We start from the raw sequence: 27109 nt of genomic DNA on the forward strand, positions 1-27109 counted from the left end.
GTCGACGCCTAAATTGATAGCAAGGATCCACGTACAGTGAGGTCGGGGGAAAGTTTACCACTTATCTGCCCAACGCTTGAATTGAACCCGTACCTCGTGCATGCATCTTTGCGATGTCAAGACAGGCAGGCGTGAATTACTCAGTTACAGTCAACCGATCCCATAACAACGTCTATACATCACAGTCAACCGCTCCCATAACAACGTCTATACATCACAGTCAACCGTTCCCATAACAACGTCTATACCTCACATTCAACCGCTCCCATAACAACGTCGATACATCACAGTCAACCGCCCCGATTGCAATGTGTATACATCACAGTCAACCGCTTCCAAAACAACGTCTATACATCACAGTCAGCTGGACCCATAACAACGTCTATACATCACAGTCAACCCCTCCCATAACATCGTCTTTACATCACAGTCAACCGCTCCCATAGCAATGTCTATACATTTTTACGAGCCGACATCTGTCAGATAGCAAGGGAATGTTAGGGAATATTAGAGATCAACTGAAAGGGCCTCTGAAAATTTGGATTGGCGTTGCCACTATAGTTTGATGATATTTAGCACTCGAGGTGCTCTTGTGAACATGTGTTCATATTTAATGTTATCCCAGAATAGAACAATAGAATAACCAATTCTTCTTTAAAAAAAGGCTGATGTAATGTGTTGAAAGGTTTATTCTTGTGACTAAAATGCGGGAGAAATTTCGTCTGCTTAAATATCTCAGTTGGGGGAGCGTTAAACTGAAGGTCTAAAGCTTGCTGTTTCAATTCCGAATTTCGGGATAAACTTACTCGACGGCTGGCAAGACAAATATTTTTCGAGCATCTTATGGTTTCTGGATTTGAAGCAGGTGGAGTTCATTGCTGACCCCGGAATCTGCCGGACAATGTATCCGTGCAACGAATTATGCTGAAAACTGATGATAAAATCGTGAATACCTACGTGTGCTTGCGATCATTTTTGACATGATGAAACTCATTGTTTACTTTATGAACCGAAAAAGCTGTTGTCGTATAGACAAGATATCCTTTATCGAAATAGACCTGTGAATGGGCTCTGAAAATTTGCATTGGTATGCTCATTTTAATTTGACGATACTAATACATAGCACTCGGGGTACACTTGTGAACATGTGTTCATGTTTGACGTTTTCCCAGAATACAAAAAAGGATGACAATCTTTTCTTGAAGAAAAGTGATGTAATGAGTTAGAAGTTCGGTTGTTGTGACTAAAATGTGTGAGAAATTTCGTCGGCCGAAATAGCTCAGTTAGGAGAGCGTTAGACTAAAGATCTGAAAAAATATGTTTCTTACAGCTTATGTTTTTCTAGACTTTAGGCAGGTGGATTTCATTGCTGACCACGGAATCTGCCGAACAATGTATCCGTGCAACAAGTCTGGCTTAAAACTGATGCTCAGATCGTGATTCCTTTCGTGTTCTTGCGATCAGTTTTTTTCACTTTATGGACCGAAAGAACTGTTGTACGAGAGACAAGATGCCCTTTTTGAAATAGACCTGTGAATGGGCTCTGAAAATTTGCATTGGTATGGTCATTTTAATTTGTCGATATATAGCACTCGAGGTTGACTTGTGAAGATGTGTTCATATTTCAGGTTATCCCACAAGATAAAAAAAGAATGACAAATTTTTCTTGAAAAAAAAAAAAGCTAAAAGAGCTTTAGACTGAAGATCTATATGTCCATTGTTCAATCTTGGGTTTCGGCGAAAGCTTACTCGGCGGCTGACAAGATTTATTTATTTATCTATTTATTTATTTGATTGGTGTTTTACGCCGTACTCAAGAATATTTCACTTATACGACGACGGCCAACATTATGGTGGGAGGAAACCAGGCAGAGCCCGGTGGAAACCCACGACCATCCGCAGGTTGCTGGAAGACCTCCCCACATGCGGCCGGAGAGAATGTCAGCATGAGCTGGACTTGAACTCACAACGACCTCATTGGTGAGAGGCTTCTGGGTCATTACGCTGCCCTAGCGCCGGCTGACAAGACAAACACTTTTGGAGTGCGTGCTGACAGCCGAGGTGATCCGGCGAGTTTACAGAGCCCAAAGCATAATATTGTGTTGTTGTTGTTGTAGTAGTGCTGATGAATAATTGCAACTGGTGGTTCCTAGTTTCTTCCAGGAGCCGGGGGCCACAAGAATGAGGAAGACATTACAAAAAGGATTTCTCACTTATTGTTTGATGTTGGAGACACTGCAAAAATTTCTGCCGAGAAAGTTATTCGAGTCGTAGATGAGGCGTGTGGACTGAACGGCTTACTGTCCTGTGTACCTAAAGGAGCTTAGAAATACAAGCTAACACTTGGGGACAAAGCATCGAATTGTTTGCTGGGTGATGGATTTGAAGTTGACGGCCAATTTTGTGCGTGTACGGGTGTGACACAAAGAATTCTTGTCGTGTCTTTTTTGCGCCTATCTGCATGTGGGGATGATGATGAAATAGTGAAGAAACTGGAGGAATTTGGCGTGGAAATCATAGGTTATTTCAGAGGTTTTATCCTGGAACCAAAGTGGCTGACGGCACAAGGTACATGAAAGTTAAGAACATACGCCTTGAAATTTTCAACTGGAGACAATGCGGAGTTGAAGGTGTGTTCACTGTGTTTGGCAGATGACCATATATTTCGTCATTGCCCGGACTTCAGGTGCTACAAGTGCGGAGAGCAAGGACATGTAGCCCATGCCTTTAATGCGGACTGATGTGTGGGGTGTCACAAGTATGGTAGCAAGTGCTATTGTTCATAGTGTGAAGTTTGCGGGTCAAAGGACTGTAGCTGTGACACGAACTTTGTTAGCGCTGTGGTCTGGAATACTGCGAGCGTGCAGAGACGGGAAGCCTTCAGTCAGTGCCACCTTTGACTGCCAACCTAAACCCAGATGACGAGAAGAACAGTGGTGTGGATCATAATGAAAGCGTGTAAATGGGAAGGGAGGGCGGTGGTAGGCTAGACCAGAGCATGCTCGACAGTATCCCAAACAATAGTACGGTGGAAAAATGTGAAAACAGTTCAAGTGAGTTCAAATCGACCGATAGAAGCCAGCAAACAGATGGGTGGTCAGTGATCACGGACTCCAAATGTGGGACTACATGGAATAAGAAGTCCACTGAATGGAAAGTCAGTTGGCTGGAACATCGACGGTGAAACAACTGTGGGGGTGACCCCAGCCATAGGAGAAATGACACAAGGCACAGGTGAGAACGAGCGCACCTTGGTTTGTTCGCAGTCTTCTGAGACTGTATTACAATCGTCTACAACTGCAAGGCGACGTAAGAATAAACTCGTGCCGAATTTGTCTCGTGCAAGAATTGTGCCTTACAACAAGCCGACCAATGAAAGCGAAGGCAATAAAATAATCTTCCCTCTCATAATGGTGCTGATTACGTCACTCAAAATGTAATGGAAGTAAGTTCGAGCGCCTGTATAATGGACTGGATGGAGATAGAATTTGCCTTCAAGAAACTGATTTTGACGATGAACTCGTAAGTAAAGTAGAACGGTTAATTGAAGGCAAAGTCTATGCCGGTAACTCGCTGGACTGCACATATGGGCTTGCCATTATTAGTGCCAAATCCCTTATAGACAAAGTTATGGGTGTAACACCTGACAATGAGGGACGATTAATTCTAATCACTTGACTTTGGAGATAGAAGACAAAATGATAAATATTGTAAATGCTTACGTCCCTAATAGTATAGCAGAGGGATATGACTTTGTTTTTTTTAACGAAGTGGATACATTTTTTACAAGAAATGCTAAAATATTCGTCTGGAATTGCAATCTGCTTTTCCAATCAATAGATAGGGCATCAAAGCGCCGGGAAAAGGATAAGTCCAGAGGGAAATTACAAGAGTTGATGTCAAGACATAGCCTAGTCGATATTTGGCGTGAAAGAAACCACGGTAGAATCATGTTTACGTGACACAGAACTATTGGAAAATACATTTGCGCCAGAGCCGCATAGATTCCATGTTAATCTCCAAGGAAATTGTTGTCAATTGTAAATCTGTACAGGTGAGTAATAGGTCAAGGTGTACTCTTATATGAAGTGTGATTTTTAACCGGTTGAAATCGGTCCAGGTCTGTGTTGTTTTAACCATAGGTTGCTGGAAGATGACGAATTCTACACCAAGATGAGACGATGTATAAATGAACAGTTAACATGTCCGTTATATGTGTATGCTGGTTATGATCTCAAATACAAACTGAAATGTTTAGCTCCGAAGTTTGGTGTAAAAAGGAGTAAAGAACGGCACTGTGAAACTAATAAGATACAAAGAGAGTTAGAGAGTGAGTATCGAAGAGCAAGTGTAATCGATAATTATGATCATAGTTTAAGTGTATACGAAGAAGAAAAATGTAATGGGGCAATTATAAGATCGAAAGCTCGATATACTCGTGAAGTGATAAAAATACTAAGTATTTTTTAAACTTAGAAAACACAGACAAGGAAGAAATTTTTTTTTTACCAGAGTATTACAAGAAGTTATTTTTAGCATGGACAAAATTAAGAATTGAACTCTGTATTGAGAGCCGGGAATAGGTACACTGTAACAAATTTCCCTGTAATTTTACAGTGAAGAGTGCTGGCAAGTTTGTGACCAGGTTTTGTCACTGTAGATTTACACGATGTGCTGTTTAATCTTTACACCTCAAAAAGTAGTATATTTCCACCTATAACACTGATAATTAACTCCATGTTAACTCCATTGCAAATTAATAAAATCTACATATATGCCATGAAAACCAGTGTACTGTAGTGGTTTGACCATTTACAGTGCACTTTGCTGCAAATGGTCAAACCACTACAGTTTTACAGACAATGTTGTAAATACACGTCGACTAGAGTAATATTACACCACATCGGTGCAGAATTCCGCTGGAAAATGGTGTAAAATATTTAAGACATGATTTAATGTAACAGTATGCAGTGCTTCAGGCTGTAAATTTGTATTCAATTCTCACGCTGGTTGCCGTCGTATAGGTGAAATATTCTTGAGTACGGCGTAAAACACCAATCTAATAAATAAATAAATAAATAAATCAATTCTCACAGGGACAGACACCATATACAGAATGATTTAAGAAACTATTCCACAGCGATAACTCAGAATAGTAACATGATAGTGCTACTGCTTGTACATCAAGTACGAATACTGGGCCCCAACCAAATCTAAATATTAAAGGACATAGTACGCCAGTTTCAGTCTTGATAACCAAGCAATTTTACAAGCTACTTCTCACAGAAACCTTGGTAGAGCCTGCCTCAGTTCGGCACTGGTTAAGGGTTTTTTCCTAGCGTTGATGTCGATCCTTTATGGAGTTTTATTGTATTGCCTGAAAAGGGGCCTGATTGTACTCAGCTGGATTTTAAAAATTGTCATAATTCTGTGTATACAACGGAGAAGCTTTTCAAAATAGGGTTTGAAGATAGTGATCTGTGTATTCTTTGCAAAACACATATGGAATCATTTATTCACTTAATGATCCATTGCCCTATGTTAACCCAATTTATAAAATATGCTGGTGATATTACTGAAACTTTACTCAGACACACGCCGATGAGTGTCAGGTTTGAAAGTATGTTTCTCTTTGTGTATCCTTTTCGACATGCAAAGCCGTGTTTCCATTTTCTAAACATTGACTTAAGCTTTGCTAGACTAGCGATATGGAAACGGAGGGTTTTGTGGCTTGCTAACAAGCGGATAATTTTGATGTATATGTTTTGATAAAGCCCTCTTCCATAGCTATGTTATACCTGTTATATTTCTTTTTTTAAACCATAGCCACGATTTTGGATATGCGCTCTCCTATATTTCTGTATGTAAGGAAATGAAGATTTTTTCAAGAGAAAAAACAAGGAGCGTCAGACTAAAGCTTCAAAGGTCCCTGGTTCAATCCCGGGTTTCGGCAAAAGCCTACTCGGCGACTGGGAAAACAAATATTTTTTTTGGTTATCTACACTTGATTAAAGTTCATTGCTAACCACGTAATGTGTCGGCCAATGTATCATGCTTAAAAGGGATGCTCACATCGTGAAATACCTAAGTGTGCTTGCATTATTTTGGACATGCTGACATCCATTGATTATTTTATAAATGAAAAAAGCCGTTGTCGAATAGATAAGTTGTGTTTGATTAAAACAGACCTGTTACTCGTCTCTGACAATATGGATTGGTGTTGCCATTATATTTTGAAGATGTTTAGCACTCGAGGTGCACCTGTGAATATGTGTTCATAATTCAGGTTATCCCAGAATAGGAAAAAAATGATGAGAAATTGTTCTTGAAGAAATGCTAATGTACTGGGTTGAATGTCTGTTTAGGTTGTTGTGACTAAAATGTGCGTGAAAATTCGTCGGCCGAAATAGCTCAGTTGGGAGAGCGTTAGACTGAAGATCTAAAGGTCCCTGGTTCAATCCCGGGTTTCGGCAAAAGCCAACTCGGCGGCTGGCAAGACAAATATTTTTCTAAGAGCTGTTGGTTTTCTATGCTTGATTCAAGTGGATTTGATTGCTGACCACGGAATGTGCCGGCCAAGGTCATGCTTAAAAGTGATGCTCACACGGTGAAATCCCCATGTGTTCTTGCAAAAAATTTGGTCATGCTGACATCATTTGATTACTTTATAAACCAAAAGAGCCGTTTTCAAAAAGATAAGTTGTGTTTGATTAAAACAGCCCTGTTACTGGCCTCTGACAGTTTGGATTGGTGTTGCCATTATGTTTTCACGATATTTAGCAGTAGAGGTGCACCTGTGAATATGTGTCCATAATTCAGGTTATCCCAGAATAGGAAAAAGAAGAATGAGAAATTGTTCTTGGAGAAAGGTTGATGCATTGTGTTGAAAGTCTGCATAGGTTGTTGTGACTAAAACATGCGTGAAAATTTCGGCCTAAATAGATCGTTGGGAGAGCGTTAGACTGAAGATCTAAAGGTCCCTGGTTCAATCCCGGTTTTCGGCAAAAGCCTTCTCGGCGGCTGGGAAGACAAATATTTTTCTAAGAGCTGTTGGTTTTCTATGCTTGATTCAAGTGGATTTGATTGCTGATCACGGAATGTGTCCGCTAATGTATCGGAGAGGAGTTGGGTGAGCCCACAGCCTGTGAAGAAGACTGAGGAGAGTGAAGACGTGCTTTTTTCCAGCGCAACAAATCGGTGGCATCCTTAGGTATAGTGACATGTTTTTGTACAATTTTATGAAATTTACTGCTCACTGGGCCCCTGATGAAATGTCAGATGATTTGATAGCGTCCGCTTTGAAACCATACAGAGAGTGCCTTAGTGTTACGAAACCACGGGTTTCTGACAAGGAATTTGCGGGCGTGCGAACTGGTATTCGAGTATATCGGTTCAGGTGCCACAAAACGCGGTATGTGCCGAACTTTATTAATCTGGGGGGTGAGGTAGTAATGTTTACATACCCTGGGCAAATCTACGAATGTAGAAAGTGTGGACAAAATGGGCATAAAGCCATGGAATGCTGTGCCTTATGGTGCGATAACTGTTCGGGGTTCTCCCTCCATGATGATCCCCACACTGTGAAGGATTGTACACGAGCGTGTCGTATGTGTGGCTCGATGGAACATGCAAGTGGTAATTGCTGTGCTCGGGCTTTAACGTATGCGCCCAAAGTGAAGAATTCTGTGCAGAATACGGCGAGCGTGCAGGGCCCCGTTGACGTTGTTGGGGGCGGTAGCGACGATGACTTAGAGTTTCCACCTCCTGCCATGGAAATTGTTAAACTGGACAAGGACAACAACATAATTGACAACGAAGGAGAAGATGGTGATGATGTTGACGTAGATAGTGATGATGATGGTGATAGTGGTGATGTTGATGATGATAACGACGAAACTGAGATTGACGCTACCAGAGCGGAGGATGATCCAGTGGGTGACATGGAGTGTGACAGAGGTACGCGCGTTGTACCTAATGTCACCAAAGACCGTGATGGTGTGACCAGAGATTTGTCTGATGCGATAGAAGTCGAGGCGGAAGTCCACTGCGTGCGATCTTCAGAGCCCGTTGAGCAAAAGAGAGCAAAACTGGACAATGAACTTGAGAGGACATCATCGGCATTATGGAGCACTCTACCGCCGGATTGCGTAATGCAGGGGGACTCGCACATATCTGAAATCATGACACCCACGCCCTCTCAAGGTACTGATAAAATGTTATTAGAGTATCGGCGCAGGAAATCTTTCGCCTCTTGTTCGAGAGCGCGTAAAGACAATGAATGGATTTTACTAGGATATGTTCATGGATATGCTCCCACATGAACAATGGGTATGTACCTTCATATTTTTCTTATCTGTTTAATGTCTCTCGTATCTAACATACGTTTTGGCACTTTCAATGTTAATGGTCTGCGTGCTGTTACAAAGCAGGAGCAGGTACAACAATTTGTTTTTGATAACAATATTGATATTTTGTTCTTACAAGAAACACATTTTCAAGATTATAAGGACGCTGGGAATTTTACAATTCCAGGGGATGCTAGGTGGCCCTACGGTTCAAGTAAAAGTTGTGGGATAGGGACTGTGATTAGATACACTGTTGACTGTGTAATACGTAATGTCGTTAGATGTCCTAACGGGCGTTACATAAGTGTTAACGTGACAATTAATGACACGGTTCTTAATCTGATATGTATATATGCTCCTAATAATCCACAGGATAGGAAAGAATTCATTTCTAACTTAGACTGTGTAATGCGTGGGAGTGAATTAGTCATTCTTGGTGGGGATTTTAACTGCGTTGAAAATATTATACTGGATAGAAATGGGTCTGCAAATAATGTGAGAAATGTTGGTATTGATGAGATTAATAGTATTAAATATGATTTTGAGGTGCGTGATATTTTTAGGAAGTTTCATCCGGACAAAGGGTGCTACACCTCGTCAAGAGGCCAGTGCGCTAGTCGGCTTGATAGATTCTATCTTCCTAATGCTGTTCAGAGTTATGTTACCTTTTGTGATGTTAAACATGTCTCCTTTTCTGATCATTCTTGTCTTATTGTTGATGTAAATTTTACGGATGTAATTACTTGGGGTCCGTTTTATTGGAAATGTAACACTTCTGTTTTGAATGACGATGAACTTGCTGTACAAATAAATGATGTCTTTGTAAGTAGTTTTTCTGATTGTGACATTTGTGATGATACTCTAGTGGACAGGTGGGAGGCTTTCAAAAAGGATTGTAAAGATGTAATACGTAATTATTGTTCCCAAGTTTCATCAAGGAAAACGAGCCAGTTGTTGGATCTACAAGATGAATTGACTGTATTAAAGACAAACCCTGTTGTAAATAGTGATAAGATTAGTAATGTAAAGAAGACTATTAATTGTTTAAATAGAGACAGACATGCGGGATCGGTTATTAGGGCTAAGGCTGTTCACTTTGATAAGGGGGAAAAGCCTATGAAGTATTTTATTAGGAGGGAAGTGGGAAGGGGGGAAAAAGAAAATGATAAAGGGAATTAGGTGTCATGGGAATGAGCCTCAGTCCCATAAATCCCAGCATGAAATTGCTAAATGTATCAGGTCATACTACAAACAATTGAACAGCAAGCAGGATACAGGATACTTTGTGTGTCAAGACGCGTTTCTATCAGAATTACCGAAGTTAAATGATAATTGTAAGGCTTTTTATGAAGGCGCCTTGACGGAACAAGAGCTCTTGTTTGCTGTAAATAATATGTGTAAATACCGTTCACCTGGTTGTGATGGCTTACCGGCCGAGTTTTATGTAACGTGCATGGGTTAAATTACTGTACACAAAGATCTCCAGCAGTGTGATTGTAAATGGACACATAAGTGAACAATTTAGTTTAAATAGAGGAGTCCGCCAGGGGTGTTCCCCATCTCCACTGTTGTACGTTTTATCGTTAGAGCCGTTTATATCGGCGCTTAGGAAGTCCAGTGTGATTAATGGTGTTGCCATGCCGGGAACAACTAAGCAGGCTAAGGTTTCTGCCTTTGCGGATGACACTACGGCAATTCTCTCAGATGAAAGTTCCGTGCAAGAAGTGGTTACTTTGACAGAAAATTACGGCAGGGCATCTGGGGCAAAACTGAATCTGTCCAAGACCACTGTCCCACCTATTGGAAATTGGGATAGTTCTTTAGTGCCTGATTTAGGGTTGAATACTGTTCAGAATTCCAAAATTTGTGGAATTTTTTTTGGAAAAGACCAGGCGGAACTCAACTGTACTCGTGTCTTAAATAAAGTTTAAGAAGAAGGTAACTTCTTGGTGTGGAAGATATTTAACTCTTAGGGGGAGGGCTGTACTAATTAACACTGTCTCCCTAGCGGTTTTGTGGTTCACAGCACAATGTACTTTGGTACCTGCTAAATGTGTCACTCAATGTACGCAGATAGTATTTAAATTTTTGTGGAATAATAAGCCTGAGAGTTTAAAGCGGGTTGTTGTACACAATAAATTTAAGAGTGGAGGTTTAAATGTTCATAATGTTGAGTGCAAAGCGAAAGCTTTAGCCGTACGACATGTATTAAAGTTGGTTTATGGTACTGAGGCTGACTGGAAATATTTTGCGATTTACTGGTTAGGTTTATCTTTGAGGAGTGTTTGACCTGAATTTGCCAGGCACAGTGTCCCACACTCAGAACGTAGCACACTCTTCTACCAGTTTGCGATAAATGCTTTTAAGGAATTCTATAGTGGTCAAAGGTTACCTTCTGTGATGTACCCTAGTAAAGTTATTTATGATCAGCTTGTCACCAAAGCCTTACAGGCGCCACGTGTGATGCTAACATTTCCGCAGTTGAGATGGGGTGTTGTTTGGAAAACGGTGTTCCACAAGTTTTTAGATCATAACTTGATCAATTTCTGTTTTAAGCTTGTTCATGATATTTTGCCCGTCAAAGAAAGACTACTGAGGCGTAATATCGCCACTGACGGCTCCTGTGTATTTTGTTCTGGTTCGGAAACACAGGACCATTTGTTTGTTCAATGTCATATTGTCTCTCAGGTGTTCCAGGAATTCATCCAAGTGTTTGTTCTTTATGGTCGCGCTTTGACGAAACTTGACAAGGACACACTAATTTACAAATCAGTTAATTTTCCTCTTAGTCCGGAAGTGCGGGCTATGGTGTTATATATAATTACAGTGTTACAATTTTGTACTTGGTGTGCAAGAAACGAAGTGGTGTTTCAGAATAAGCAAAGAGATGCAAGTACGATCGTTGCCTTGGCTAAAGGTATGATTAAGACAGGAATTCATGTTGATTTCTATCGGTTAAATCGGTCAATGTTTCAAAAGTATTGGTGTCACAACAAAATCTTCTGTAGGGTAGACAATGACAAGCTAGTTTATCTACTCCGCTAACAAAGTAATATAATGATTACAAGTGTCACACAGCAGTCCCAACTTGTCTGTAATATGTCTTGTTTTTAACTGGGCTGCGCTGTGAATCTCAATATTACTCTGTTACTGATATGTCATTGTGTATGTATGTTTTCGGTAACGTTTATTGAGAATAAATTCAATGTTTTCAAAAAAAAAAAAAAAAAAAAAACGTATCCGAGAAAGAGTCATACTTAAAAGTGATGCTCACAAGGTGAATTCCCCATGTGTTCTTGCAAAAAAATTGGTCATGATGACATACATTGATTACTTTATAAACCGAAAGAGCCGTTGTCGAATAGATCAGTTGTGTTTGATTAAAACAGACCTGTCACTGGTCTCTGAAAATGTGGATTGGTGTTGCCATTATATTTTGTAGATGTGTAGCACTCGAGGTGCACCTGTGAAAATGTGTTCACAATTCAGGTTATCCCAAAAAAGGAAAGAAAAAAATAAGAAATTGTTCTTGGAGAAAGGCTGATGCAATGTGTTAAAAGTCTGCATAGGTTGTTGTGACTTAAACGTCTGTGAAAATTTGTCGGCCGAAATAGCTCAGTTGGGAGAGCGTTAGACTGAAGATCTAAAGGTCCCTGGTTCAATCCCGGGTTTCGGCAAAAGCCTACTCGGCGGCTGGCAAGACAAATGTTTTAGTAAGAGTTGTTGGATTTTTAGGCGTGACTGAGGTGGATTTGATTGCTGACCACGGAATGTGTCCGCTAAGGTATCCGAAAAAGAGTCATGTTTAAAAGTGATGCTCACAATGTGAAATCCCAACGTGTTCTTGTAATAATTTTAAACATGCGGACATCACTTGATTATTATATAAACCGAAAGAGTCGTTGTCGAATAGATAAATGTGTTCGATTAAAACAGACAAGTTACTGTCCTCTGACAATTTGGATTGGTGTTGATTTTATATTTTGACGATATTTAGCACTCGAAGTGCACCTGTGAATATGTGTTTACAATTCAGGTTATCCCAAAAAAGGAAAAAAAGAATGAAAAATTTTTCTTGGAGAAAGGCTGATGCAATGTGTTAAAAGTCTGCATAGGTTGTTGTGACTAAAACGTGCGTGAAAATTTGTCGGCCGAAATAGCTCAGTTGGGAGAGCGTTAGACTGAAGATCTAAAGGTCCCTGGTTCAATCCCGGGTTTCGGCAAAAGCCTCCTCGGCGGCTGGCAAGACAAATATTTTTGTAAGAGCTGTAAGTTTACTAGGCGTGATTGAGGTGAATTTGATTGCTGACCACGGAATGTGCCGAGAAAGAGTCAAGCTTAAAAGTGATGCTCACATGATAAAAACCCAACGTGTTGTTGCAAAATATTTGGTTATGCTGACATCCATTAATTACTTTATAAACCGAAAGAGCCGTTGTCAAATAGATAAGTTGTCTTTGATTGAAACAGATCTATTGTTGGTCTCTGAAAATTTGGTTTGGTGTTACCATTATATTTTGAAGATGTTTAGCACTCGAGGTGCACCTGTGAATATGTGTTCATAATTCAGGCTATCCCAAAAAGGAAAAAAAGAATGAGAAATTGTTCTTGGAAAAAGGCTGATGCAATGTGTGAAAAGTCTGCATAGGTTCTTGTGACTAAAACGTGCATGAAGTCGTCGGCCGAAATAGCTCAGTTGGGAGAGCGTTAGACTGAAGATCTAAAGGTCCCTGGTTCAATCCCGGGTTTCGGCAAAAGCCTACTCGGCGGCTGGCAAGACAAAGATTTTTCTAAGAGCTGTTGGTTTTTTAGGCGTGATTGAGGTGAATTTGATTGCTGACCACGGAATGTGTCCGCTAAAGTATCGGAGAAAGAGTCATGCTTAAAAGTGATGCTCACATGGTGAAATCCCCATGTGTTCTTGCCAAAATTTTTTACATGATAACATCCATTGATTACTTTATAAACCGAAAGAGCCGTTGTCGAATAGATAATTGTGTTTGATTGAAACAGACCTGTTAGTGGTGTCTGACAATTTGGATTGGTGTTGCCATTATAACTTGAAGATGTTTAACAATAGAGGTGCACCTGTGAAAATGTGTTCATAATTCAGCTTATCCCAGAATAGGAAAAAAAGAATGAGAAATTGTTCTTGGAGAATGGCTGATGCAATGTGTTATAAGTCTGCTTAGGTTGTTGTAACTAAAACGTGCGTGAAAATTCGTCGGCCGAAATAGCTCAGTTGGGAGAGCGTTAGACTGAAGATCTAAAGGTCCCTGGTTCAATCCCGGGTTTCGGCAAAAGCCAACTCGGCGGCTTGCAAGACAAATGTTTTACTAAGAGTTGTTGGATTTTTAGACGTGATTGAGGTGGATTTGATTGCTGACCACGGAATATGTCCGCTAACGTATCCGAGAAAGAGTCAAGCTTAAAAGTGATGCTCACATGGTGAAATCCCCATGTGTTCTTGTAATAATTTTGGACATGCCGACATCACTTGATTATTTAATAAACCGAAAGAGCCGTTGTCGAATAGATAAATGTGTTTGATTAAAACAGACAAGTTACTGTCCTCTGACAATTTGGATTGGTGTTGATTTTATATTTTGACGATATTTAGCACTCGAGGTGCACCTGTGAATATGTGTTCATAATTCAGGCTATCCCAAAAAAGGAAAAAAAGATTGAGAAATTGTTCTTGGAGAAAGGCTGATGCAATGTGTTATAAGTCTGCTTAGGTTGTTGTAACTAAAACGTGCGTGAAAACTCGTCCGCCGAAATAGCTCAGTTGGGAGAGCGTTAGACTGAAGATCTAAAGTTCCCTGGTTCAATCCCGGATTTCGGCAAAATTCCACTCGGCGGCTGGCAAGACAAATATTTTTCTAAGAGCTGTTGGTTTTCTATGCTTGACTCATGGGGATTTGATTGCTGACCACGGAATGTGCCGAGAAAAAGTCATGCTTAAAAGTGATGCTCACATGATAAAATCCCAACGTGTTGTTGCAAAATATTTGGTTATGCTGACAACCATTAATTACTTTATAAACCGAAAGAGCCGTTGTCAAATAGATAGGTTGTGTTTGATTGAAACAGACCTATTGGTGTTGCCATTATATTTTGAAGATGTTTAGCACTCGACGTGCACCTGTGAATATGTGTTCACAATTCAGGTTATCTCAAAAAAGGAAAAAAAGAATGAAAAATTGTTCTTGGAGAAAGGCTGATGCAATGTGTTAAAAGTCTGCATAGGTTGTTGTGACTTAAACGTGCGTGAAAATTTCTCGGCCGAAATAGCTCATTTGGGAGAGCGTTAGACTGAAGATCTAAAGGTCCCTGGTTCAATCCCGGGCTTCGGCAAGAGCCTACTCAGCGGATGGCAAGAGAAATATTTTTCTAAGAGCTGTTGGTTTTCTAGGCGTGATTGAGGTGAATTTGATAGCTGACCACGGAATGTGTCCGCTAACGTATCGGAGAAAGAGTCATGCTTAAAAGTGATGCTCACATGGTGAAATCCCCACTTGTTCTTGCAATAATTTTGGACATGCTAACATCCATTGATTACTTTATAAACTGAAAGAGCCGTTGTCGAACAGATAATTGTGTTGGATTGAAACAGACCTGTTAGTGGTGTCTGACAATTTGGATTGGTGTTGCTATTATATTTTGAAGATGTTTAACAAAAGAGGTGCACCTGTGAATATGTGTTTATAATTCAGGTTATCCCAGAAAAGAAAAAAAAATGATGAGAAATTGTTCCTGGAAAAGGCTGATGCAATGTGTTAAAAGTCTGCATAGGTTGTTGTGACTTAAACCTCCGTGAAAATTTGTCGGCCGAAATAGCTCAGTTGGGAGAGCGTTAGACTGAAGATCTAAAGGTCCCTTGTTCAATCCCGGGTTTCGGCAAGAACCTACTCTGCGGCTGGCAAGACAAATATTTTTCTAAGAGCTGTTTGTTTTCTATATTTGACTCATGTTGATTTGATTGCTAACCACGTAATGTGCCGAGAAAGAGTCATGCTTAAAAGTGATGCTCACATGATAAAATCCCAACGTGTTGTTGCAAAATATTTGGTTATGCTGACAACCATTAATTACTTTATAAACCGAAAGAGCCGTTGTCAAATAGATAGGTTGTGTTTGATTGAAACAGACCTATTGGTGTTGCCATTATATTTTGAAGATGTTTAGCGCTCGAGGTGCACCTGTGAATATGTGTTCACAATTCAGGTTATCCCAAAAAAGGAAGAAAAGAATGAGAAAATGTTCTTGGAGAAAGGCTGATGCAATGTGTTAAAAATCTGCATAGGTTGTTATGACTTAAATGTAAGTGAAAATTTGTCGGCCGAAATAGCTCAGTTGGGAGAGCGTTAAACTGAAGATCTAAAGATCCCTGATTCAATCCCGGGTTTCGGCAAGAGCCTACTCGGCGGATGGCAAGAGAAATATTTTTCTAAGAGCTGTTGGTTTTCTAGGCGTGACTGAGGTGAATTTGATTGCTGACCATGGAATGTGTCCGCTAACGTATCCGAGAAAGTCATGCTTAAAAGTGATGCTCACATGGTGAAATCCCCACTTGTTCTTGCAATAATTTTGGACATGCTAACATCCATTGATTACTTTATAAACCGAAAGAGCCGTTGTCGAATAGATAATTGTGTTTGATTGAAACAGACCTGTTAGTGGTGTCTGACAATTTGGATTGGTGTTGCTATTATATTTTGAAGATGTTTAACAATAGAGGTTTACCTGTGAATATGTGTTCATAATTCAGGTTATCCCAGAATAGGAAAAAAATGATGAGAAATTGTTCCTGGAAAAGGCTGATGTAGCGTGTTAAAAGTCTGCTTAGGTTGTTGTGACTAAAACGTGCGTAAACATTCGTCGGCCGAAATAGCTCAGTTGGGAGAGCGTTAGACTGAAGATCTAAAGGTCCCTTGTTCAATCCCGGGTTTCGGCCTACTCGGCGGCTGGCAAGAGAAATATTTTTCTAAGGGCTGTTGGTTTTCTATGCCTGATTCATGTGGATTTGACTGCTGACCACGGAATGTATCTGCTAACGTATCCGAGAAAGAGTCATGCTTAAAAGTGATGCTCACATGGTGAAATCCCCATGTGTTCTTGTAATAATTTTGGACATGCGGACATCACTTGATTATTTTATAAACCGAAAGAGCCGTTGTCGAATAGATAAATGTGTTTGATTAAAACAGACCTGTTACTGGTCTCTGACAATTTGGATTGGTGTTGATTTTATATTTTGACGATATTTAGCACTCGAGGTACACCTGTGAATATGTGTTTACAATTCAGGTTATCCCAAAAAAGGAAAAAAAGAATAAAAAATTGTTCTTGGAGAGTGGCTGATGCAATGTGTTAAAAGTCTGCATAGGTTGTTGTGACTTAATCCTCCGTGAAAATTTGTCGGCCGAAATAGCTCAGTTGGGAGAGCGTTAGACTGAAGATCTAAAGGTCCCTGGTTCAATCCCGGGTTTCGGCAAGAGCCTACTCGGCGGCTGGCAAGAGAAATATTTTTCTAAGAGCTGTTGGTTTTCTAGGCGTGATTGAGGTGAATTTGATTGCTGAGCACGGAATGTGCCGAGAAAGAGTCATGCTTAAAAGTGATGCTCACATGATAAAATCACAACGTGTTGTTGCAAAATATTTGGTTATGCTGACAACCATTAATTATAAACCGAAAGAGCCGTTGTCAAATAGATAGGTTGTGTTTGATTGAAACAGACCTATTGGTGTTGCCATTATATTTTGAAGATGTTTAGCACTCGACGTGCACCTGTGAATATTTGTTCACAATTCAGGTTATCCCAAAAAAGGAAGAAAAGAATGAGAAAATGTTCTTGGAGAAAGGCTGATGCAATGTGTTAAAAGTCTGCATAGGTTGTTGTGAATTAAATGTAAGTGAAATTTTGTCGGCCGAATTAGCTCAGTTTTGAGAGCGTTAAACTGAAGATCTAAAGATCCCTGATTCAATCCCGGGTTTCGGCAAGAGCCTCCTCGGCGGATGGCAAGACAAATATTTTTCTAAGAGCTGTTGGTTTTCTAGGCGTGATTGAGGTGAATTTGATTGCTGACCACGGAATGTGTCCGCTTACGTATCGGAGAAAGAGTCATGCTTAAAAGTGATGCTCACATGGTGAAATCCCCACTTGTTCTTGCAATAATTTTGGACATGCTAACATCCATTGATTACTTTATAAACCGAAAGAGCCGTTGTCGAATAGATAATTGTGTTTGATTGAAACAGACCTGTTAGTGGTGTCTGACAATTTGGATTGGTGTTGCTATTATATTTTGAAGATGTTTAACAAAAGAGGTGCACCTGTGAATATGTGTTTATAATTCAGGTTATCCCAGAAAAGAAAAAAAATGATGAGAAATTGTTCCTGGAAAAGGCTGATGTAGCGTGTTAAAAGTCTGCTTAGGTTGTTAAGACTAAAACGTGCATAGACATTCGTCGGCCGAAATAGCTCAGTTGGGAGAGCGTTAGACTGAAGATCTAAAGGTCCCTGGTTCAATCCCGGGTTTCGGCAAAAGCCTACTCGGCGGCTGGCAAGACAAATATTTTTCTAAGAGCTGTTTGTTTTCTATGCTTGACTCATGTGGATTTGACTGCTGACCACGGAATGTATCTACTAACGTATCCGAGAAAGAGTCATGCTTAAAAGTGATGGTCACATGGTGAAATCCCCATGTGTTCTTGTAATAATTTTGGACATGCCGACATAACTTAATTATTTTTTAAACCGAAAGAGCCGTTGTCGAACAGATAAATGTGTTTGATTAAAACAGACCTGTTACTGGTCTCTGACAATTTGGATTGGTGTTGATTTTATATTTTGACGATATTTAGCACTCGAAGTGCACCTGTGAATATGTGTTCACAATTCAGGTTATCCCAAAAAAGGAAAAAAAGAATGAGAAATTGTTCTTGGAGAGTGGCTGACGCAATGTGTTAAAAGTCTGTATAGGTTGTTGTGACTTAAACGTGCGTGAAAATTTGTCGGCCGAAATAGCTCAGTTGGGAGAGCGTTAGACTGAAGATCTAAAGGTCCCTGGTTCAATCCCGGGTTTCGGCAAGAACCTACTCTGCGGCTGGCAAGACAAATATTTTTCTAAGAGCTGTTGATTTTCTAGGCGTGATTGAGGTGAATTTGATTGCTAACCACGGAATGTGCCGAGAAAGAGTCATGCTTAAAAGTGATGCTCACATGATAAAATCCCAACGTGTTGTTGCAAAATATTTGGTTATGCTGTCATCCATTAATTACTTTTTAAACCGAAAGAGCCGTTGTCAAATAGATAAGTTGTGTTTGATTGAAACAGACCTATTATTGGTCTCTGACAATTTGGATTGGTGTTGCCATTATATTTTGAAGATGTTTAGCACTCGAGGTGCACCTGTGAATATGTGTTCACAATTCAGGTTATCCCAAAAAAGGAAAAAAAGAATGAGAAATTGTTCTTGGAGAGTGGCTGTTTGATTGAAACAGACCTATTGGTGTTGCCATTATATTTTGAAGATGTTTAGCACTCGAGGTGCACCTGTGAATATGTGTTCACAATTCAGGTTATCCCAAAAAAGGAAGAAAAGAAAGAGAAAATGTTCTTGGAGAAAGGCTGACGCAATGTGTTAAAAGTCTGTATAGGTTGTTGTGACTTAAACCTCCGTGAAAATTTGTCGGCCGAAATAGCTCAGTTGGGAGAGCGTTAGACTGAAGATCTAAAGGTCCCTGGTTCAATCCCGGGTTTCGGCAAGAGCCTACTCGGCGGATGGCAAGACAAATATTTTTCTAAGAGCTGTTGGTTTTTTAGGCGTGATTGAGGTGAATTTGATTGCTGACCACGGAATGTGTCCGCTAACGTATCCGAGAAGGAGTCATTCTTAAAAGTGAAGCTCACATGGTGAAATCCCCACTTGTTCTTGGAATAATTTTGGACATGCTAACATCCATTGATTACTTTATAAACCGAAAGAGCCGTTGTCGAATAGATAATTGTGTTTGATTGAAACAGACCTGTTAGTGGTGTCTGACAATTTGGATTGGTGTTGCTATTATATTTTGAAGATGTTTAACAAAAGAGGTGCACCTGTGAATATGAGTCCATAATTCAGGTTATCCCAGAAAATCAAAAAAATGATGAGAAATTGTTGCTGGAAAAGGCTGATGTAGCGTGTTAAAAGTCTGCTTAGGTTGTTGTGACTAAAACGTGCGTAAACATTCGTCGGCCGAAATAGCTCAGTTGGGAGAGCGTTAGACTGAAGATCTAAAGGTCCCTGGTTCAATCCCGGGTTTCGGCAAAAGCCTACTCGGCGGCTGGCAAGACAAATATTTTTCTAAGAGCTGTTTGTTTTCTATGCTTGACTCATGTGGATTTGATTGTTAACCACGCAATGTGCCGAGAAAGAGTCATGCTTAAAAGTGATGCTCACGTCATAAAATCCCAACGTGTTGTTGAAAAATATTTGGTTATGCTGTCATCCACTAATTACTTTACAGACCGAAAGAGCCGTTGTCAAATAGATAAGTTGTGTTTGATTGAAACAGGCCTATTATTGGTCTCTGAAAATTTGGATTGGTGTTGCTATTATATTTTGAAGATGTTTAGCACTCGAGGTGCACCTGTGAATATGTGTTCACAATTCAGGTTATCCCAAAAAAGGAAAGAAAAGAATGAGAAATAATTATTGTTCTTAGAGAAAGGCTGATGCAGTGTGTTAAAAGTCTGCATAGGTTGTTGTGACTTAAACCTCCGTGAAAATTTGTCGGCCGAAATAGCTCATTTGGGAGAGCGTTAGACTGAAGATCTAAAGGTCCCTGGTTCAATCCCGGGTTTCGGCAAAAGCCTACTCGGCTGCTGGCAAGAGAAATATTTTTCTAAGAGGTGTTGGTTTTCTATGCCTGATTCATGTGGATTTGATTGCTGACCACGGAATGTGTCCGCTAACGTATCCGAGAGGGGGAGTGTGCTAGACGCCGAAGTGAACGGACGTGTCGGTTATTCTCTGCTGTTTACACATTTGTGCAACAACAACGCTTGTTTTTGAGACTGATTTTTTGGTGATCTGGGAGCCCACAGAGCTTGAGTTTGGCCAGTGGTTACTGTTTGGTGAAGGGCGTGTGCCCCGTTGGATGAGGTATGTCCAAGCCCGTGTCGTTTTCGCCTGTAAACAGGCCAAGCAGAACTTTGTCTGTGTCAATCTCTACACGAAGCAGCCCGGCATTTTCTATGGCTGTCCAGAGGGACTTTATTCCTTTTCTGTCAAGTGTGTTAAATATCAAGACAGAGCTAATAAGTTTTCAGAAGAATTATTTAAAGAAAGACTTCTATCTCCGCGTGTCTACAGTGGCTGGGCATAATGCCCTAGTGAGTAAATCCAATGTTGTTATAAATGGAACGACGTGGTCCATTATGCCCGTGTCGTCAGTTTACCTGAATCTGACGGCCCACTGGGCACCGGATGAAATGTCAGATGACGCTATCGAGACAGCTTTGAAACCCTATGGTGAATGCCTGGGTGTGACGAAACCCAGATTTTCAGACCCGGAGCTCTCACATGTTCGGACAGGTATTCGGATTTACAGATTTAGGTGTCACAAAGTTCGTTATGTACCAAATTTTATTAATTTCTGTGGTGACATTGTTATGTTTACCTACCCCGGGCAAACTTATGAATGTCGGAAGTGTGGCCAAAAATCACACAAGGCGGCAGAGTGTAGAGCACTGTGGTGTTCTAACTGCGACGGTTTCTCCCCCCATGAGAATCCTCATACAGAGAAGGACTGTACAAATCCATGCCGAATGTGTGACTCAGGGCTTCATACGGTCAGTGACTGTTGTGCGAGAGCAATGTCGTACGCGGCGCGAGTTAAGGGAAACCTACCGACTATGCGCCAGTATAATAAGGAAGACGCCGTAAAACAAGATGACATTGATGTTGACGTCAGCGACGATGAAGACCCATTCAACGCACCTGCTATGGAACTGGTTCAAGACAGCGAGGAGAACGAAGACGAAATCGACGGGAATGGTGACGACAGCGCCGATGAAGACGTCAGCGACGACAGCGAGTCTGATAAGGAGATGGACGTCCGGGAGAATACTAAGAACACCGAAGAAGTGGATGTTGGTGATAATGAAACGTCATCAGCTGTCCCAAGGGTGAAGAATGTGGTCGTGGCTGACGTGCACGCTCCCGACGTGCGTTCACCAGTCCCAGTCGAGGAAAAGCGAGCTAAGTTGGACAATGGCAGTACAGCCGAGGAGGCAGCGTCATCTATCCCGCCCAGTTCCCATCCTACTGATTATGATGGCGTTGATGCCGATCAGTCGTCAGACTGTATGACGCCGACCCCATCTCAGGAGGGGGACACCATGCTTCTGGAATACAGGAAAAGAAAATCGCTTGCTTCTCGTGCGAGGCAGCGAATGAAAAGAGACAAATGAGTTGTAGCGTAATTAGGACTCTCTTATTTGACCACAATGGGTATGTACGCTCTACCTTTACTTATTTGTATAATGAGCTTAAATAATATTCGTTTTGGGACTTCAAAAATTAATGGTTTACGGGATCCGTCTAAAGAAGAACATGTCAAGCAATTTGTTTTCGATAAAGGAATTGATGTACTATTCTTACAGAAATCACACTTCGAAAACTATAATGACACTAAATATTTGCAAATCCCAGGCGATCCAAGGTGGGCGTATGGGTCAAATCGAAGTTGTGGGGTGGGAATAATTATTAGGTATACGGTAGACTGCTTTATACGGAAAATACAGAGGTGCCCTAACGGTCGCTACATAAGCCTTAGGGTTGATATCAACAACACTGCTTTAAACCTTGTTTGTGTATATGCCCCTAATAATCCAAAGGAAAGAAAAGAGTTTATTTCTAATCTAGATAATGTGATGCAGGGGAGTGAGTTGGTTATTATGGGTGGGGATATTAATTGTGTTGAGAGCATTGAATTAGATAGAGCTGGCTGTGTCACTAATGGAAGGAATGATGGAGTGGACGAAATTAATAATTTGAAAAGAGATTTTAGTATTTGTGATATTTTTAGGAAACTGCATCCAAATAAGAATTGTTACACGTGGTCTAGGCGCCAGTGTGCCAGTAGATTGGATAGATTTTATATCCCTAACGCTGTGTTTAAGTATGTAACCCAGTGTGATGCTGTACATGTGTCTTTTTCTGATCATTCGTGTTTGTTTTTTGACATCTCTTTTGAAGATGTCATTTCATGGGGGCCGTTCCACTGTAAGTGTAATACTTCTGTTTTAAATGACACGGAGCTTGTTGATAATATGAAATCCGTCTTCCATGATATTTTCTCTGTCTGTACAACTGGTCATGCAGATCTAATAGACAGATGGGAGACATTTAAAAGGGAATGTAAAGACAGGATTCGGAGTTACTGTAAGGAGAAATCTATGAACAAAAAACGTGATTTGTTGGAACTTGAACAAGAATTAAATGCGTTGAAATCTAGTCCAATCATTAACTGTGAGCGTATTGACAATGTGAAAAAGACTCTAAATGCCCTTTATAAGTCGAATCAGGCGGGAGCGGTTATCCGTGCTAAAGCTGTTCATTTTGATCAGGGAGAAAAAGCAACCAAATATTTCATTAGACGAGAAGTTGGTAGGGGCAGAAAGAAGATGATCAAAAGTATTACTTGTCATAGTGATTCTTCAATATCCCATGAATCTCAGGAAGGTATTGCTAAGTGTATAAGGTCGTATTATATGAAATTGTATACTGAACAAGATACTGACTCCTCCATTCAAGATGAGTTCTTGTCATCGCTTCCGATGTTAAATGACGATTGTAAAACTGCCTGCGAAGGCCTTTTGACTGAACAGGAGTTGTTTTTTGCAGTAAAAAATATGTCTAAAAACCGTTCGCCGGGATGCGACGGTTTGCCAGCAGAGTTTTATGTACAATTTTGGCCCCTTTTTTCGGGTGTGTTTACGGATGTAGTTAATTACTGTTTTAACTTGGGTAGATTAAGTAATTCACAGCGTTCTGGGTTAATCACACTATTATGTAAGGACCCCGACAATGCCGGAAGCATAAAAAACTGGAGGCCAGTTAGCTTACTAAATAGATTAGTAGATTTAGATTGTTTCTAAAGCTTTGTGCAATCGGTTAAAAAATGTGATCGATACAATTGTACTTCAGAATCAGACATGTGGAATACCAGGCCGAAGTATTTTCGACAACCTTCACTTATTACGAAATACATATGATTATGTTGAACAAAAAGATTTAAAAGGATGCTTTCTTAACTTAGACCAGGAGAAAGCCTTTGACAGAGTAGACTGGTCATTTTTGTTCAAATGTTTAGAGAAATTTAACTTCGGACCCTACTTTTGTAAGTGGGTGCAATTATTCTATACTGACATTACAAGTAGTGTTATTGTGAACGGGCACATAACAGAAGAATTTAAATTGAGTAGAGGTGTCTGACAGGGTTGTTCTTTGTCACCATTATTGTATGTGTTGTCCTTAGAGCCCTTTATAGCGGCCATTAGAAACAATGACGAAATTAATGGTGTACGGTTACCCGGCACAAATAAGGAAACAAGAGTGTCGGCATTTGCAGATGATACGACTGCAATTTTATCTGAAGAGAGTTCTGTTCCGCATGTAATTAAAATAGCAGAAAGTTATGGAAAAGCCTCAGGAGCAAAACTCAACTTGTTGAAAAGCACGGTTCTTCCCTTTGGTAACTGGGACGAAACTAACGTGCACAGTGGTGGGCTTAACATCACTACAAACTCAAAGATTTGTGGGGTATTTTTTGGACCAGATCAAACAGAACTCAATTCTGAGCGTGTTTTAAGTAAGGTAAAGAAACATGTATCAGCATGGAATGGAAGATATTTGACCCTACGGGGGAGGTCTGTCTTAGTTAATACAGTTGCTTTAGCTGTCTTATGGTTTTCTGCACAGTGTACTCTGTTGCCACCTAAATGTGTCAATCAATGTTCCCAAACTGTGTTCAGATTTTTGTGGGATAACAAGCCCGAAAGTTTAAAGAGAGTTGTCGTACATAATAAAATAGGGAATGGAGGTCTAAACGTACATAATATAGAATGTAAAATAAAAGCACTTGTTATTCGGCATGTTTTAAAATTAATTCATGGAACAACAGCGGAATGGAAATACTTTGCCATCTATTGGTTGGGTTTACCCCTAAGACATGTTTGTCGGGCATTCTGTCGTTCCAATGTCCCACATTCTGAAAACATTCCACCGTTTTATAGACTGGCCTTGAGCGCCTGGAGAGAATTTACCACAGGTGTACAGCAACCGGTAACATTGTGTTCAAGCAGGTATATTTATGAATATTTTGTAACAAAAATAGTACATTGTCCAAGAGCAATGGTGTCTATGCCGCATTTGGACTGGGTTAGAATATGGAAAACTGTTTTTCATCAATTCTTAGATCACAATTTGGTCAACTTCAGTTACAAGTTGGTTCATGACATTTTGCCCGTTAAGGAAAAACTTCTTAGGAGAAATGTAGCCACCGATGACTTGTGTGTTTTTTGCTCCCTGTCTGAAACTCGGCAACATCTGTTTGTACAAATGTAAGATCGTTCAGGATGTGTTTAATGACTTTAACCGGATATTTGTTTTGTTTGCGAACTATTTACCAAATATGGACTCGAAAACATTAATTTACAAGGTATTCAATTCCACCTTTAACCAGGAAGTTAGAGCTGTGATGGTGTATGTCATATGTGTTCTTCAGTTTAGTATTTGGTGTGCACGCAACGACATAATATTTCAGAAAAAAGAGGGATTCTGTTGCTATTGTTAAGGCCGCCAAAGGAATAATTAAAACCCGTATTCATGTTGACTTTTTTCGACTAGACTGGCCATCTTTCGAGAAAATCTAGTGTATAAACAAAGTCTTCTGTACAGTACGGAATGATAAATTAGTGTATTTATTGAAATGAGCAGCTAATGTGCAATTGTTCTATTCACAAAGCAGTCATCTTTTCTGTGATATTTTATTTTAATTAAGACTGCCTTGTGATTTCAAAAGTTTGTGATAGCCGGGTATTGTTAAATCTTGTGTATTTGATGACAATCTGGGAATAAATTCAACAATTTTGAAAAAAAAAAAAAAATTGCTGACCACGGAATGTGCCGAGAAAGAGTCATGCTTAAAAGTTATGCTCACATGATAAAATCCCAACGTGTTGTTGCAAAATATTTGGTTATGCTGACAACCATTAATTACTTTATAAACCGAAAGAGCCGTTGTCAAATAGATAGGTTGTGTTTGATTGAAACAGACCTTTTGGTGTTGCCATTTAATTTTGAAGATGTTTAGCACTCGAGGTGCACCTGTGAATATGTGTTCACAATTCAGGTTATCCCAACAAAGGAAAAAAAAAATGAGAAAATGTTCTTGGAGAAAGGCTGACGCAATGTGTTAAAAGTCTGTATAGGTTGTTGTGACTTAAACCTCCGTGAAAATTTGTCGGCCGAAATAGCTCAGTTGGGAGAGCGTTAGACTGAAGATCTAAAGGTCCCTGGTTCAATCCCGGGTTTCGGCAAGAGCATACTCGGCGGCTGGCAAGACAAATATTTTTCTAAGAGCTGTTGGTTTACTAGGCGTGATTGAGGTAAATTTGATTGCTGACCACTTAATGTGCCGAGAAAGAGTCATGCTTAAAAGTGATCCACACATAATAAAATCCCAACGGGTTGTTGCAAAATATTTGGTTATGCTGACATCCATTAATTACTTTATAAACAGAAAGAGCCGTTGTCAAATAGATAAGTTGTGTTTGATTGAAACAAACCTATTATTGGTCTCTGAAAATTTGGATTGGTGTTGCCATTATATTTCGAAGATGTTTAGCACTCGAGGTGCACCTGTGAATATGTGTTCACAATTCAGGTTATCCCAAAAAAGGAAAGAAAAGAATGAGAAATTGTTCTTGGAGAAAGGCTGATGCAATGTGTTAAAAGTCTGCATAGGTTGTTGTGACTTAAACGTCCGTGAAATTTCGTTGGCTGAAATAGCTCAGTTGGGAGAGCGTTAGACTGAAGATCTAAAGGTCCCTTGTTCAATCCCGGGGTTCGGCAAAAGCCTACTCGGTGGCTGGCAAGAGAAATATTTTTCTAAGAGCTGTTGGTTTTCTAGGCGTGAATGACGTGAATTTGATTGCTGACCACGGAATGTGTCCGCTAACGTATGGGAGAAAGAGTCATGCTTAAAAGTGATGCTCACATGGTGAAATCCCCATGTGTTCTTGAAATAATTTTGGACATGCTAACATCCATTAATTACTTTATAAACCGAAAGAGCCGTTGTCGAATAGATAATTGTGTTTGATTGAAACAGACCTGTTAGTGGTGTCTGACAATTTGGATTGGTGTTGCTATTATATTTTGAAGATGTTTAACAAAAGAGGTGCACCTGTGAATATGTGTTCATAATTCAGGTTATCCCAGAAAAGAAAAAAAATGGTGAGAAATTGTTCCTGGAAAAGGCTGATGTAGCGTGTTAAAAGTCTGCTTAGGTTGTTGTGACTAAAACGTGCGTAAACATTTGTCGGCCGAAAAAGCTCAGTTGGGAGAGCGTTAGACTGAAGATCTAAAGGTCCCTGTTTCAATCCCGGGTTTCGGCAAAAGCCTACTCGGCGGCTGGCAAGAGAAATATTTTTCTAAGAGCTGTTGGTTTTCTATGCCTGATTCATGTGGATTTGACTGCTGACCA

General features: G+C 40.1%; 19 non-coding genes across 19 annotated transcripts; all 19 read left to right on the plus strand.

Annotated features, from left to right (window-relative positions):
- Window positions 1–6400: 6400 nt before the first annotated feature.
- Window positions 6401–6473, plus strand: Trnaf-gaa (transfer RNA phenylalanine (anticodon GAA)). The gene has a single exon. It is a non-coding gene; the product is annotated as a tRNA-Phe (tRNA).
- A 5476-nt stretch (window positions 6474–11949) lies between these two features.
- On the plus strand, window positions 11950–12022 carry Trnaf-gaa (transfer RNA phenylalanine (anticodon GAA)). Its single transcript has one exon. It is a non-coding gene; the product is annotated as a tRNA-Phe (tRNA).
- A 473-nt stretch (window positions 12023–12495) lies between these two features.
- Trnaf-gaa (transfer RNA phenylalanine (anticodon GAA)) lies at window positions 12496–12568 on the plus strand. The gene has a single exon. It is a non-coding gene; the product is annotated as a tRNA-Phe (tRNA).
- Window positions 12569–13026: 458 nt separating this feature from the next.
- Window positions 13027–13099, plus strand: Trnaf-gaa (transfer RNA phenylalanine (anticodon GAA)). Its single transcript has one exon. It is a non-coding gene; the product is annotated as a tRNA-Phe (tRNA).
- A 473-nt stretch (window positions 13100–13572) lies between these two features.
- On the plus strand, window positions 13573–13645 carry Trnaf-gaa (transfer RNA phenylalanine (anticodon GAA)). The gene has a single exon. It is a non-coding gene; the product is annotated as a tRNA-Phe (tRNA).
- Window positions 13646–14118: 473 nt separating this feature from the next.
- Window positions 14119–14191, plus strand: Trnaf-gaa (transfer RNA phenylalanine (anticodon GAA)). Its single transcript has one exon. It is a non-coding gene; the product is annotated as a tRNA-Phe (tRNA).
- A 438-nt stretch (window positions 14192–14629) lies between these two features.
- Trnaf-gaa (transfer RNA phenylalanine (anticodon GAA)) lies at window positions 14630–14702 on the plus strand. Its single transcript has one exon. It is a non-coding gene; the product is annotated as a tRNA-Phe (tRNA).
- Window positions 14703–15175: 473 nt separating this feature from the next.
- Trnaf-gaa (transfer RNA phenylalanine (anticodon GAA)) lies at window positions 15176–15248 on the plus strand. Its single transcript has one exon. It is a non-coding gene; the product is annotated as a tRNA-Phe (tRNA).
- Window positions 15249–15686: 438 nt separating this feature from the next.
- Window positions 15687–15759, plus strand: Trnaf-gaa (transfer RNA phenylalanine (anticodon GAA)). The gene has a single exon. It is a non-coding gene; the product is annotated as a tRNA-Phe (tRNA).
- Window positions 15760–16229: 470 nt separating this feature from the next.
- On the plus strand, window positions 16230–16302 carry Trnaf-gaa (transfer RNA phenylalanine (anticodon GAA)). The gene has a single exon. It is a non-coding gene; the product is annotated as a tRNA-Phe (tRNA).
- A 467-nt stretch (window positions 16303–16769) lies between these two features.
- Trnaf-gaa (transfer RNA phenylalanine (anticodon GAA)) lies at window positions 16770–16842 on the plus strand. The gene has a single exon. It is a non-coding gene; the product is annotated as a tRNA-Phe (tRNA).
- Window positions 16843–17820: 978 nt separating this feature from the next.
- Window positions 17821–17893, plus strand: Trnaf-gaa (transfer RNA phenylalanine (anticodon GAA)). The gene has a single exon. It is a non-coding gene; the product is annotated as a tRNA-Phe (tRNA).
- Window positions 17894–18366: 473 nt separating this feature from the next.
- Trnaf-gaa (transfer RNA phenylalanine (anticodon GAA)) lies at window positions 18367–18439 on the plus strand. Its single transcript has one exon. It is a non-coding gene; the product is annotated as a tRNA-Phe (tRNA).
- A 605-nt stretch (window positions 18440–19044) lies between these two features.
- On the plus strand, window positions 19045–19117 carry Trnaf-gaa (transfer RNA phenylalanine (anticodon GAA)). The gene has a single exon. It is a non-coding gene; the product is annotated as a tRNA-Phe (tRNA).
- A 472-nt stretch (window positions 19118–19589) lies between these two features.
- Trnaf-gaa (transfer RNA phenylalanine (anticodon GAA)) lies at window positions 19590–19662 on the plus strand. The gene has a single exon. It is a non-coding gene; the product is annotated as a tRNA-Phe (tRNA).
- Window positions 19663–20130: 468 nt separating this feature from the next.
- Window positions 20131–20203, plus strand: Trnaf-gaa (transfer RNA phenylalanine (anticodon GAA)). Its single transcript has one exon. It is a non-coding gene; the product is annotated as a tRNA-Phe (tRNA).
- A 5664-nt stretch (window positions 20204–25867) lies between these two features.
- On the plus strand, window positions 25868–25940 carry Trnaf-gaa (transfer RNA phenylalanine (anticodon GAA)). Its single transcript has one exon. It is a non-coding gene; the product is annotated as a tRNA-Phe (tRNA).
- Window positions 25941–26402: 462 nt separating this feature from the next.
- On the plus strand, window positions 26403–26475 carry Trnaf-gaa (transfer RNA phenylalanine (anticodon GAA)). The gene has a single exon. It is a non-coding gene; the product is annotated as a tRNA-Phe (tRNA).
- Window positions 26476–26947: 472 nt separating this feature from the next.
- On the plus strand, window positions 26948–27020 carry Trnaf-gaa (transfer RNA phenylalanine (anticodon GAA)). The gene has a single exon. It is a non-coding gene; the product is annotated as a tRNA-Phe (tRNA).
- The last annotated feature ends 89 nt before the right edge of the window (window positions 27021–27109 follow it).

Source organism: Liolophura sinensis, chromosome 3, assembly GCF_032854445.1.
Source record: "Liolophura sinensis isolate JHLJ2023 chromosome 3, CUHK_Ljap_v2, whole genome shotgun sequence".
In the NCBI taxonomy this organism is placed as follows: Eukaryota; Metazoa; Mollusca; class Polyplacophora; order Chitonida; family Chitonidae; genus Liolophura; species Liolophura sinensis.